Source organism: Dromiciops gliroides, chromosome 3 (genome assembly GCF_019393635.1).
Source record: "Dromiciops gliroides isolate mDroGli1 chromosome 3, mDroGli1.pri, whole genome shotgun sequence".
In the NCBI taxonomy this organism is placed as follows: Eukaryota; Metazoa; Chordata; class Mammalia; order Microbiotheria; family Microbiotheriidae; genus Dromiciops; species Dromiciops gliroides.
In genome coordinates, this window is record NC_057863.1 from 670,695,250 (window position 1) to 670,708,104 (window position 12,855).

A 12,855-nucleotide genomic window follows, 5' to 3' on the forward strand; every position below is an offset into this window, starting at 1 on the left:
ATGTGACTGCTTGTCTAAGACCTGAGCAGTGAATGTTCCTGTGATTCCTAGAGCATCTGTGGTCCCTAATGCTTATACTCTCCTGAATATAATTCCCCATGATTCCACTATTTTCCCCTTTGATGATGATATGGTGGGAAATGGGGTACGAGTTGGGGTTCTTGGGAATTCCTCTTTAAAGAATTACACCCTCTTGCACACAAAACGTAGTTAGAATAAGGTGATAGTTTATTTAGGAGCAAGGGAAGGGAAGGGTGGGGGGAGGGAAACCATGAAAGAAATCCTTGGACATTTCATGGGGAGATTTGGCACAAAGCACATGGCTCAGAGGTACCAAATCTCCTCAAACAGGAGACTGGAAGGTACTTTTATAGAGGACTGATGGGGGTGGCCCATCTGCCCGTGAAAAGTTCCTTTAGTGAGAGAGGACCATCCCCCACTGGTGGTAGCTGGGGGAATTGGGTGAGCAGTGGAGGACCATCCCCCACTGGTAGTGACTAAAGGAATTGGGTGAGGGGTGGCTAAGGATCCCTCTTCAGAACACAAAGGCCAAAGCCACACCCAAACTTATCTCCCCAGGGTAAGGGAGACCAGAATGAAGGGTAGGAATCCCAAACTAGCTCAGTCCCATTTGGTTCAGTTTATCTCTCTAGGCGTTATCTGTCCTCTGGTTTAGTTTCTCAAGGAGAAGATTCCTCGGTGTGCCCCAGAGAAATTCTGGGGTGCTCTGCACCCCATGATAATTTCTCTAGTGCCTTTTTCAGTGGATCCTTTTCTTGGAAATTTGTCAGTTTTTACTTTCACCTGGGAAGGCCTGCAGTACACTTGGACTGTTCTGCTTCTGAGAATCCCTCCTACTTTTCATAAATTTTAAAAGCAGACCTTGTTGACATTAAGTTTCCTATAGGCTCCACCCTCTCCAGTATATGAATGAGTTATTCCTTTGCTCCCTGGATCTCCAGTTTTCAAAAACTGATTCCATTTTGCTTACCTCATGCCATAAAGTATCTTGTTCTCAGGTTTTAAGTTTTTAGGACATCTGATATTAGCCAATAGTCTCTGTCCTGAAGGATTAGAGATCTCTCTACTATCCAAACCTGAGATAGAAAACCCAGATTATTCCTGGTACATTGATGGTTCCTGTCTCAAATGATGCTGCCTATGCTATCACAGCCACAGAAGAGGTCATTGACCCCCTTTGGTTCTTCCGCACAACAGGCTAAGTTTGAAGCCCTGACTCGAGCTTGCAAATTAGCAAAAGGAAAACGGATAGCAGGTAATGTGTTGGGGATTTTGGGGTGTTATGGAAATATATGGGTTCCTGATGTCTTCTGGCAGACCTACATATCTAGAGATTGCTTGACTCCCTTTTGTGGTGTTAGCCTGGAATTTAAGGAAACAATCAATATAGGAGAAAATAAGGTCTTTAATTGGGGCAGAGGAACTATATAACTCCTGGTATCACAAAGCTCAGAAGCTAGGAATACCCAAAGATGGGAACAGAGGACAGGGTTTTTAATGGGGTAACAGAACAAAAAGGGAACCAAAAGATTGCTCCAGAATGACATATAGCTAATTAATGTAAATGAACCTTTGACAAAAGAAATAATAGAACTGCTCCTAAGTTAGCCTTTGTGTCCTGAAGAGAGATCCCTAGCCACCCCTCACCCAATTCCTCCAGTCCCTACCAGTGGGGGGATGGTCCACCCTCACTAAAGGAACTTTCCACAGGCAGATGGTCCACCCCCATCGGGCCTCTGTAAAAGTACCTACCTGCCTCCTGTTTGAGGAGACTGGTACCTCTGAGCCATGTGCTTTGTGCCTATCTCCCCCATGAGAAGTGAGGGGTGGCTAGGGATCTCTCTTCAGGACACAAAGGCCGAAGCCACACCCAAACTTATCTCCCCAGGGTAAGGGAGACAGGGTTATCTGTCCTCTGGTTTAGTTTCTCTAGGAGAAGATTCCTTGATGTGCCCCAGAGAACTTCTGGGGTGCTCTGCACCCCATGACATTTCTATCACTTCCTCAGGAGGACACCAGACCCTGTTGGAAAGGGAAAAACATCCCCTCCTTGGGGTAGCCTTTTCTTTTTTTCTTTTTAAAGTAGTAAACATTTTTATTTACAGTTTTGAGTTCCAATTTTTATCCCATCTTCCCTCCCCCTTTCTCCCCCACCAGGTGGTAGGTTTTTCTATTAACCCCTTTTTGTCTCTTACATCAACTTGAGGCAGGTGGCCCCCCTCTCCCAGCAGCTACTGTAATGGTCTGGGTATGAGGGGAGGGTGTTTTCTTGAGAGCCAATTGAGAAGCCTTAATGTGCAGTATAAATGGGAGGGATTATAATTCATGATCATTTTGTGGGGAAGAAGGGGGGTTGAGTAAGTGTGTGTGTGTGTGTGGGGGGGAGTCCCAAACCTGATTCACTTTGGGGGAGAGGCATCTGGGATCACCTCCCCAAGCCCAAGGAAGGAGGGGTCTGCTTGGAGACATGCCCACATTACTGGGGCAGGAGGGACAGGGCTGAACCCAGGCCACCAGACTAATACAGGCTGGGTAAAGAACATTCAGTCCTCCCCTCACCTGGGCTAGGAGGAGGCTGAGTAGGGTGGAGCCAAGTTTGGCCTTGAATGGCCGGGAAGGGTGAGGGGGTGAGGCAGAAGAGATGTAAATAATGGGAGGGTTGGGGGAGAGATTCCTGGAGCAGCCTCCATCTACCTTCTTTCAACTCTGACTAGACCAAGAAGACACCAAAGAAGCCGGAGTCCAAGGCCAGAAAAAGTAAGTCTGGATCTCAGGTGCTCCCCTCCCCCTCCCCATCTCTGGTGTTCACAGCCCCACCAGTATCTGCCCTCCTCCACACCTCCTTTGGCAGAAAAAACACCCCAGGACCCGGAAACGAAGCATTTTTCAGAATCTTTTTAGTCTCTGTGTCTTCCCTCCCCAAGAAGTCCTCATTTCCTCCCATAAGAGAACTCTTCAGAGGCCTGCCCCTTCCAGCCATGATAGGAGGCCCTCTGGTAGAGTGAGGGCAAGAGCGCTGCATTTGGAATTGGGCCCTGGGTTCAAATTCAGCACCCCTGGGTCCCTCTTCTCGACTCTAGTGGTCATACAGTACTTTCCACTTGTGATCTCCTTTGATCCTGACAACAACCCTGCCAGGTCGCGGCTATTATCTCCATTTTACAGATGAGGAAACTGAGGCTTGGGGTTGCAGTGACTTTCCTAGTGCTTTAGCTAGGACATGTCTGAGGGAGAATTCTTAACTGGGTCTGATGTGGACAGAAAATTTGGGGTCAAATTGGTCGTGAGTCTTCCCAAAAGAATGACAAGACTCAGTGACTCAGTTTACCAAGTTTTATTGAAATGCTGTGAGTGATCACAGGGAGAAAACCAGAAAAGTGGAAAGGTATCTCTCCAATAGTGAAAGAAAAGACAGTTATATTTATAGTATAGATAAATTGATTATCAGTCTCATTATAATAATCACCTTGGGGGGAGGTACAAGGGAGTTATTATAATATTCTCCACCTAGGGGTGTTACAAGGGAGGGCTTATCCTAATTTGGAGTTCCTGGGGTCCTAAGCCAACCCCCCCCCCAGGTGGGTACTTTTTCAGTGGAGGTGTGTTTTTGGGGTTTACACGTCATAAAGCGAATCTGGGGACAAATTTGGCCTTTTCTGCACATGTCTTTTTTCTGATTCCCATGGCTAGTTTCAAAATAGAATCATTTTTCTTTAGAATTTCTATAGTCTTGTCATTTCCTTTATTGTTATTTGACCTGATCTGTTTTTATGGGTAACTGATGAGTAGGATAACCTAGCATAAGTTATCCCTTAACTGGGGTCTAACTCCCTTTTGGAGCTCATATCTGAATTAGAGCTTGGGTCTTAGTTTTTTCTGTTAACCCTTTTTTTCACCTCCTACATCAACTCCAGACCCATTTAGCTCTGTCCACTTAGCCTTGGCAGCTAAGTCCCTGAACCTCAGTATTCTCATCTCTAAAATGAGGGGGCTGGACATGGTGACCTGTGACTAAGCCCCTGTCAGGTTTCAAATATGCCTGGATTCCTGTGATCTGGAAATCGTCTCAGAAAAAAAAAAACCATAAAAACTCATGGACGTTCTGAGTTGGAAAGATGGCAGAAGATGATCTTGGCATTCCCTAGTGGCTGTGAATCTGTGAGCCAAGCTGGAATCCTGGCCGATCCTTAATGCCCCTGTGACCCTGGGTAAGTCACTGACTGCTCTGAGCCTTGTTCCTCCAAGGCAACAGGAGGGCATGGAGCTCTGAGGTCCCTTCTGGCCCAGGGTCCTCTGACAGCTGGGCACTTGAAAAGAGGCCTCCAGCCTTGGACACCATCTCTGGCCCTACTGAGTCCCCTGCTTTCCTGCTACTGTCTGCCATTGGGCAGCCAATCTGCCCCTCCCCACCAGTCCAGCCTTAGCTGGGCCCAGCTCACCTGGGAGAATCCTCCAGACACATTTAGGGGACCTGAATGAAGCCCAGTTACAACCACCAACTTTCTCCCTGCCTCCAATTTTCCAGGCTGAGTAGATTCCTCTGGGGCTTTGTTCCCCATTCATCTATGCTCTGGCCTTCTCTCAGGGACTTTCTCTGGCCTCCTAGTCATTGTCTCTTTGCCATCTTAAATGAACAAACAAGAAACACCCTCTTCCCCTTGCCCCAGTACTGGCCCATTTAAAAAAAATTGCTCCAAGAAGCCTTGTTGGCCTTAGTACAGGGCCTGGCAGAGAAGATGCTGTTTTCTTGTTGTTTTCAAGGTCTTCAGGAGCATCTGACTCTTCAGGAACTCTTTTGGGGCTGTCTTGGTAAAGGTACTAGAGTAATTTGCTATTTCCTTTCCCAGCTCATTTTACAGATGAGGAAACTGAGGAAAACAGAGTTAAGTGATGTGAAAAACAGCGTTTTAAAAATTTTATGAGAGACAGCTAGGATGCTAGAAAGAAAAAAAACAACTTTATTTTACATTTTCACGAAAATGTGCAGGATCACAGTGATGTAGGAGGCAAAAAGGGGTTAATAGAACAAACCTAAGACCCAAGCTCTAATACAGATCTTAGCTCTAAAAGGGAGTCAGATCCCAGTTAATGGATAACTTATCTTAGGTTCTCATACCCGTAGTGATCAACATCCAGAAGGGATCAGAACGGGTCAGGTCAGATGGGGAAAATGGGGTACGGGGTTTGGGTAGGGATAGGGGTTTGGGGTCCCTAGTGTTATGGGCCCAGGGCACCCCAGGACAGGCACACCTAAAGAGATAAGTGGAACCAGATCTGACTGAGCTAGCTCTGGGACCCCAGAGAGAGATGGCTTGAGAGATCCTCAGCCACCCCTCACCCAACTCCTCCAGTCATCACCTGTGGGGGATGGTTCTCCCTAAATAAGGGAACTTCCCACAGTCAGATGATCACCTCCATCAGTCCTCTGTGAAAGTATCTACCTGTCTCCTGCTCGAGGAAATTGGTATCTCAGAGCCAAGCTCTGTGCCATGCCTTTCCCCATGAGAAGTCCAATGATTTCTCTCTTGGTTTCCCTTCCCTTCCCCTGACCCTAATAAATTACCATCTTATTCTAATTGCTTTTGTGTGCAAGAGGGTGTAATTCTTTAAAGAGGAATTCCTAAGGACCACTTATCTTTTTAGGTATGTCTGTCCTTTGGTTTAGTTTCTCAAGGAGAAAGTTTTTGATGTGCTCCACAGAACTTCTGGGGTGATATGGGCCCATAACACATCTAAGTGCTCTGTGGGCAGGGACTGGGGTCCCAAGAGCCAGGGAACTTCTGGCTCCTTCAATGCCTGGGGCACTGGGACTGGCATCTTAATTGCTCTTACCTCTCCCAAGGTATGGGTGAATGAAAGAAAAGTCATTTATTCAGGTCTAATGAAATCTATAAGTGCTAGGGATTGATTCCAGGTCCAGAGAGCAGGTCTGCCCTGAGGAGCCTACCTGATTACTGGTGCTGACAACCCTTCCCAGAAATCCAAGTCATTTGGATGACTGACCCAGCCCCAGAAAGCAGATGGAATTGGAGTGTTGTGAGGGTTGGGTCATCACCCCTCCTCCCATCTCTGACCCTTGCTCCATTCAACTGTATTAGCATTCCTTATTCCTTCATTCCCACCCACTCCTGGATTCTGGAATCCCATTTAATTGTCCCTTCTTCTGGGTCTTCCTTCCTCCACCCTCCCTCCCAGGCCCTCTCCTAAGAGGTGCTTGGGCTAGAACTGGCCCACTGAGACTACCTCCCCGGCTATAGGAGGCAGAGCCAAGATGGCAGAGAGAAGCCAGAAAATTGCCTGAACTCTACTAAATTTCCCTCTGAAAAAACATTAAATTAAGCCTCTAAGCAGACTCTGGAGCTACAGAACCTAAAAAAGTGTCATGGGGTGCAGAGCACCCCAGTAGTTCTCTGGGGCACACCAAGGAATCTTCTCCTTGAGAAACTAAACCAGAGGACAGATAACACCTAGAGAGATAAGCTGAACCAAATTGGACTGAGCTAGCTTCAGAATCCTACCCTTCATTCTGGTCTCCCTTACCCTGGGGAGATAAGTTTGGGTGTGGCTTCGGCCTTTGTGTTCTGAAGAGGGATCTGTAACCACCCCTCACCCAATTCCTTTAGTCACTACCAGTGGGGGATGGTCCTCTCTCACTAAAGGAACTTTTTCATGGGCAGATGGGCCACCCCCATCAGTCCTCTATAAAAGTACTTTCCAGTCTCCTGTTCGAGGAGATTTGGTACCTCTGAGCCATGTGCTTTATGCCAAATCTCCCCATGAAAAGTCCAAGGATTTCTTTCATGGTTTCCCTCCCCCCACCCTTCCCTTCCCTTGTTCCTCAATAAACTACCACCTTATTCTAACTAAGTTTTGTGTGCAAGAGGGTGTAATTCTTTAAAGAGGAATTCCTAAGAACCCCAACCCTAATCCAACCCGTACCCCATTTCCCACCGTTACATCTGGCACCGGAACGTTGTAGGGACGTGGGATTTTCCTCTTTTCTCTTAGCACACAAAACTGGGGGGTGGGAATCTCCCTTCTGGGTTTCCTTTCTCCCTCTCCCACCTGACTCAACCTCCCATTTGAGTCACAGAGAGGTAGAGACGGTCGGTGTCTGCACGACAGCAGAGAGCAGCCTGGGACTCCTAGATGTCCGAACCACGCTAGGACCCTCAGACTACACGTTTCTGGGTAAGAACATTTATGCTTATGTGTCTATCCCTTACCAGCTCTCTGCTCTTGGTTCAGACTATTCTCCTTAGACAGTAGTTATGGGACAGAAAGGGAGTGTTCCGAAAAATTCACCTCTGGGGTGCATCCTAAAAGATTGGACTAGACTGGAACTTAAAAACCTGAGAAAGAGGTGTATGATACATTTTTGTAACAATTTATGGCCGCATTATCCTCTAGGAAGTGAAGGAAATTGGCCTGTACACGGTACCCTTAATTATAATACCATTTTGCAATTGGACAAGTTTTGCAAGCGTGAAGGGAGATGGACAGAGATTCCATACGTATCGGCTTTTATGAGTTTGAGCCAGAAGTCAAAGGGAAAGGATGAAGTCCCCTTGCTGGTGGAGAATCACCGCAAGTCCAAGCAATTAGCTAACCCTTCGGGCACCTACTCTGAAACCTCAGCCTCCTCTCCTCCTCAAACTCATTCCCTACCTGTTTCTCATTCCACTCCTCCACCTGCTTCCCTCTACCTATGGGTCAACCACAGTCATATCACTCTATGACTGAGACCTCTCCTTGCCCACCGGCTGATCTCAGAACCAATTCCCTGTGCCACACGGGGAGTGGATATCAGTCTCCTATCCTGCTCTACCCCATTTACAATCTGGGGGAACTCCAATATGTTCCCATTTCTCCTGTTTTTTCCATTCAGCCGACCCTATCTGCTTTACCTAATCTGCAGTCACCTACGGCTATCTCCCTTTCCCCATCTCTACCCATGCTGCAGCCAAAGACTGTTTCCTCTCCCCCACCTACTCCACAGCCAAAGGCTGTCATCCCTCCCCCACTGGGCCCTGCGCCCAATCCTCTGTCTCCACCTGAGCTATCTCCCCAACCCAGGTCCTTACCAGCATCTCCCACTACTTCCCTGCTTCCATTAAGGGAATTTCCCATTGGGAAGGGCACAACAGTAAGGCATGCCCCTTTTTCTATAAGCAGGTTATCTCAGATTAAAGAGAAATTGGGGAGCTACTCAGAGAACCCCACAAAGTTCATAGATGGCTTTAAGTCTGTGACACTGGAGTTTGACCTTTCCTGGACCGATTTGCAAATTATTCTTGCCAGTTGTTGTACCCCTGATGAGAAAAAACAGATTTGGGACCTGGTGGTACAAGTTGGGGATGAACACTCGCAGGTTGGAAATTGGGTTGGGGTCCCTGGATTTACAGCTGTCCCGGTCGTAGAACCGAGATGGAACTATGATAACAGGGAAGACAGAGCTGGTAGAAATCACATGGTCACCTGCCTAGTTGAGGGAATGAGAAGGGGGGTTAAGAAACAAATCAATTATGGAAAGGTGAGGGAGGTAACACAGGGGTCTGATGAAAATCCTGCTGTCTTCATGAGCCGCTTTAGCAGACTCTCTGAAGAAATATACTAACCTAGACCCCCAAAGAGATGTAGGAATAACTGTCCTCAATATTCACTTTATCAGCCAGTCTGCTTCTGACATTAGGAGAGAGCTCCAGAAGTTAGACTGGGGTCCCCAGATCCCATCCTCACAACTCCTTGACATTGCTTTTAAGATTTTTAATAACAGGGACCTTGCAGTAGCCAAAGAGAGAGAAAAGATGGCTCGTGCCCGCTCCATAGACCAAGCTTCTATAATAGCAGCAGCCATCACCACATCTGCTACCAGCAGAACTCCGGCTGGCCGAGATTCTGGCAGCTGCAGTAAACTGGGACACAGAAGTGGGGGATGCCTCACTAAGGTGAGGCCTGCCCTCCTACCTCTTTGTTCCCAGGGCAGCACCCAAGAGATTGGCTTAGCAAAAATCCAGGGCTCTGCAGCATGCTCTCCAGGCCAGCACCTTGTCGGGCCCATGGCCAAGCTGGACATAGGAGGCAAGCCTAGGAATAGTTTTGGGGCAACCTCTGTTTTACTCTCTGGTTCAGGTCCTAGCATGCAATCAAGGCACAAAGTGGGGATGGGATAAAAGGACCCTTAATGTAGACAGACACTGCCTATCACAGAATTAGGCTTGAACTCCCTCCTGTAAAGCAGGCCACACCCTGTCCTGCAAAAAGGTCCCACTTGACTCCTGATCTGATAAAGTCCCTTTTTGTTTTTTTGCTATGGTCAGTTTTAATTTTTTTGTTTAAGTCTGTTCCATCTAGGCTCAAGGATTCATGGCAGATACCCATTGTGCCTATGTGTCGACTCTGGACTCTCTGGGCCCCTCACAGCTCCACGCATTCCAGGCCTTCTCCACTTCTCTCCCCTCCCCCTCCCTTGCGCCTTGATTTCTTCGACCCCCGGTCAGCATGAAGCAGTTTCAGAAGAATCTTCGTCCCCTTTCCTTATATATAGAGAAGTGGGGAATGTCATGGGGTGCAGAGCACCCCAGAAGTTCTCTTGGGGCACACCAAGGAATCTTCTCCTTGAGAAACTAAACCAGAGGACAGATAACACCTAGAGAGATAAGCTGAACCAAATCAGACTGAGCTAGCTTCAGAATCCTACCCTTCATTCTGGTCTCCCTTACCCTGGGGAGATAAGTTTGGGTGTGGCTTCGGCCTTTGTGTTCTGAAGAGGGATCCTTAGCCACCCCTCACCCAATTCCTTTAGTCACTACCAGTGGGGGATGGTCCTCCACTGCTCACCCAATTCCCCCAGCTACCACCAGTGGGGGATGGTCCTCTCTCACTAAAGGAACTTTTCACGGGCAGATGGGCCACCCCCATCAGTCCTCTATAAAAGTACCTTCCAGTCTCCTGTTCGAGGAGATTTGGTACCTCTGAGCCATGTGCTTTATGCCAAATCTCCCCATGAAAAGTCCAAGGATTTCTTTCATGGTTTCCCTCCCCCCACCCTTCCCTTCCCTTGTTCCTAAATAAACCACCACCTTATTCTAACTACTTTTGTGTGCAAGAGGGTGTAATTCTTTAAAGAGGAATTCCTAAGAACCCCATCCCCTATCCCAACCTGTACCCCATTTTTCCACCATTACAAAAGGATGGAGTTGATGTGGGGAAAATGAGGTAGGGGGTTTGGGATAGGGGTTAGTGTTTGGGGTCCTTAGGAATTCCTCTTTAAAGAATTATACCCTGGGGGCAGCTAGGTGGTGCAGTGGGTAGAGCACCAGCCCTGGATTCAGGAGAACCTGAGTTCAAATCTGCTCTCAGACACTTAACACTTAGTAGCTGTGTGACCCAATTGCATCACCAAAAAAAAAAATAATTACACCCTCTTGTACACAAAATCGATTAGAATAAGATAGTAGTTTATTTAGGGGCTGGGGAAGGGAAGCCACAAGAGAAATCCTTGGACTTCTCTCATGGGGAGAAGGGCATGGCACAGAGCATGGCTCTGAGATACCAATCTCCTCAAACAGGAGACAGGCAGATACTTTTATAGAGGACCGATTGTGGTCCAATGAAGTAATCCTCTGACTGGAAAGTTCCCCTATTGAGGGAGGACCCTCCCCTCTGGTGGTGGCTGGGGGAGTTGGGTGAGGGGTGGCTGCAGATCTCAAGCCATCTCTCTTTCCTCCTCCTGCCACAAAGGCAGCAGCCACACCCAATCTGATCTCCTCAGGGCTGGAGGAGACTTGAATGAAGCTTGCTCTGCTGTCATCTGGTTCCAAAAAAATTTTTTTTTTTTTTTGTGGGGGCAATGAGCATTAAGTGACTTGCCCAGGGTTACACAGCTAGTGTCAAGTTTCTGAGGTCAGATTTGAACTCAGGTTCTCCTGAATCCAGGGCCAGTGCTTTATCCACTGTGCCACCTAGCTGCCCCCCCCCTTCCTCCTTATCTCGTTAGGTGTGTCTGTTTTTTGGATTAGTTTCTCAAGGAGAAGGTTCTTTGATGTACCCCAGAGAATTTCTGGGGTGCTCTGTGCCCATAATAGAGTGAAACAATCTTCTAGCTTAAGATAACCCAGAAGTTCTTCAGGAAAGATTTGTCTCACCTGGGTAAAAGGCTGAGAGGGAGGACCAAAACATGAACTCAGAGGAGGACAACAGTGATGAAACAGCTGCATGTGAAGCCTTAAAAGGGAAGAGGGGTTGGTCCTGAGACCAAAAGGCCCTCTTGGAAGAGCTCAACAAGGATGTGATAGAGCAAATAGAGGCAGAAGACAAAGTGGGTAGAGACTGCTGCCCAGGTATTCAGTAAGCTTCCCCTAGCATCCCCCCTACTTCTTCCTTGTCTGGAAGCCCAATTCCCCTCTTGTGTTCATCCATAACAAAAAAGGAGCCCCTTCCCTTCAGGCTTCTGGTCTTCCCTGGGATCTGGTGGGAGTCTGACTTTCAAAAACTTTTGAAATGCTAATGACTCTGACCAGAATCTGTCCTGCTCAAGTCCCACCCCCTCCCCTTCTCCAACCCCCTGTTGGGAGTTTTTCCATGTGTTTCTCATCTATAGCCCCATTGATCTTTCTGAATCTATAGCTCTTAGAAGTTCCAGTCTGTTGATTACAGGAGATTGTAAGACCAAAACGGTCCTTGTCCTGGGGAGTTTACACTCTAGTGGGATGATATTGGGGTTGCCACATAATTTATGGATATTGGAGAGATCTCTGGGGCATGAAATGTCCTGACTCCTGGGAGGTGGTGCCAGATCCCTGAATGTATGAGCTAGGCTGGATTTTGGAAATATTCCAGGCCCTTAATCTTTTCTCTGTGACTGGGGAAAGTGTCACTGACAGCCTGGGTCTGAGGCAGGGCTGGGGCCCAAGCCTTCCTGAGTCTGGCTCTCTATTGAAAACGTGTAAACAATTCCACAGATCAAGCCTGTAGAGAGGACACAGATGGAAGGTGATCTCTGAGAGGAAGGCACTAGCAGCTGGGGAGGGAGGAAGAAAACCAGGGCAGGCCTTCAGAAGGGGGAATTTGAGTAGAGGAGGAGGGGAGAGCCCTCCAAGCAGGAGGGAGCAGAGCTTGGGGGTTGTTTTGTTTGGCAAAGGGAGGGAAGGGCTAGTGAGTGTAGTATATACCTGGAAGGGGGAATAATGGGAGAAGGATAGGTGTGAGAGAAAAACTCAGCAGCCATGTGACAAAGTCTCTTTTATTTCCTTCTCATGAAGAGGCACCCTAGTGTGCAGCTAGTGGGTGCCAAGAAAGGGGGCTTGCAGGCCATGTTTTATACCCTAGTCCCTAACACAAATGAACTCTCCCCTTCTTCATCATTGGTCCAATTACTCAAGGGTTACAATCTACATGCAAAAACTAGCTAATCAGAACGCAATATTCCCATCCCTCTTTCTTACTTATATGGGTATAACTCAGGAGTGGACCTTATTCTTCCTTATATGGACACAACTCCAGAGGGGACCTTGTTGAGACCAAGGCCCCTTGAACCAGGTGATTTTGTTAGCAGAGGGGGAGGAGGGGATCTGAGACCTTTGTCCTACAAACAGGTCAGGAGGAGTATGATTGACAGATATCCTCAATGAGAGGAGACAACTACCCATTTGCAGCAAACCTGTATTCAATCCTATGACTGAGTTTTGCAATTTGTGGAATTGGAGGTTGGATTGGATGACATAACATCCCATTTATATGGTGCATGGGTTTTTAAAAAGCTTTTGTTTCTGTGACAAAAGCCCTACTATTAACTTGTCCAGCATGAACATAACAGTGTCATGGTGGAATTTG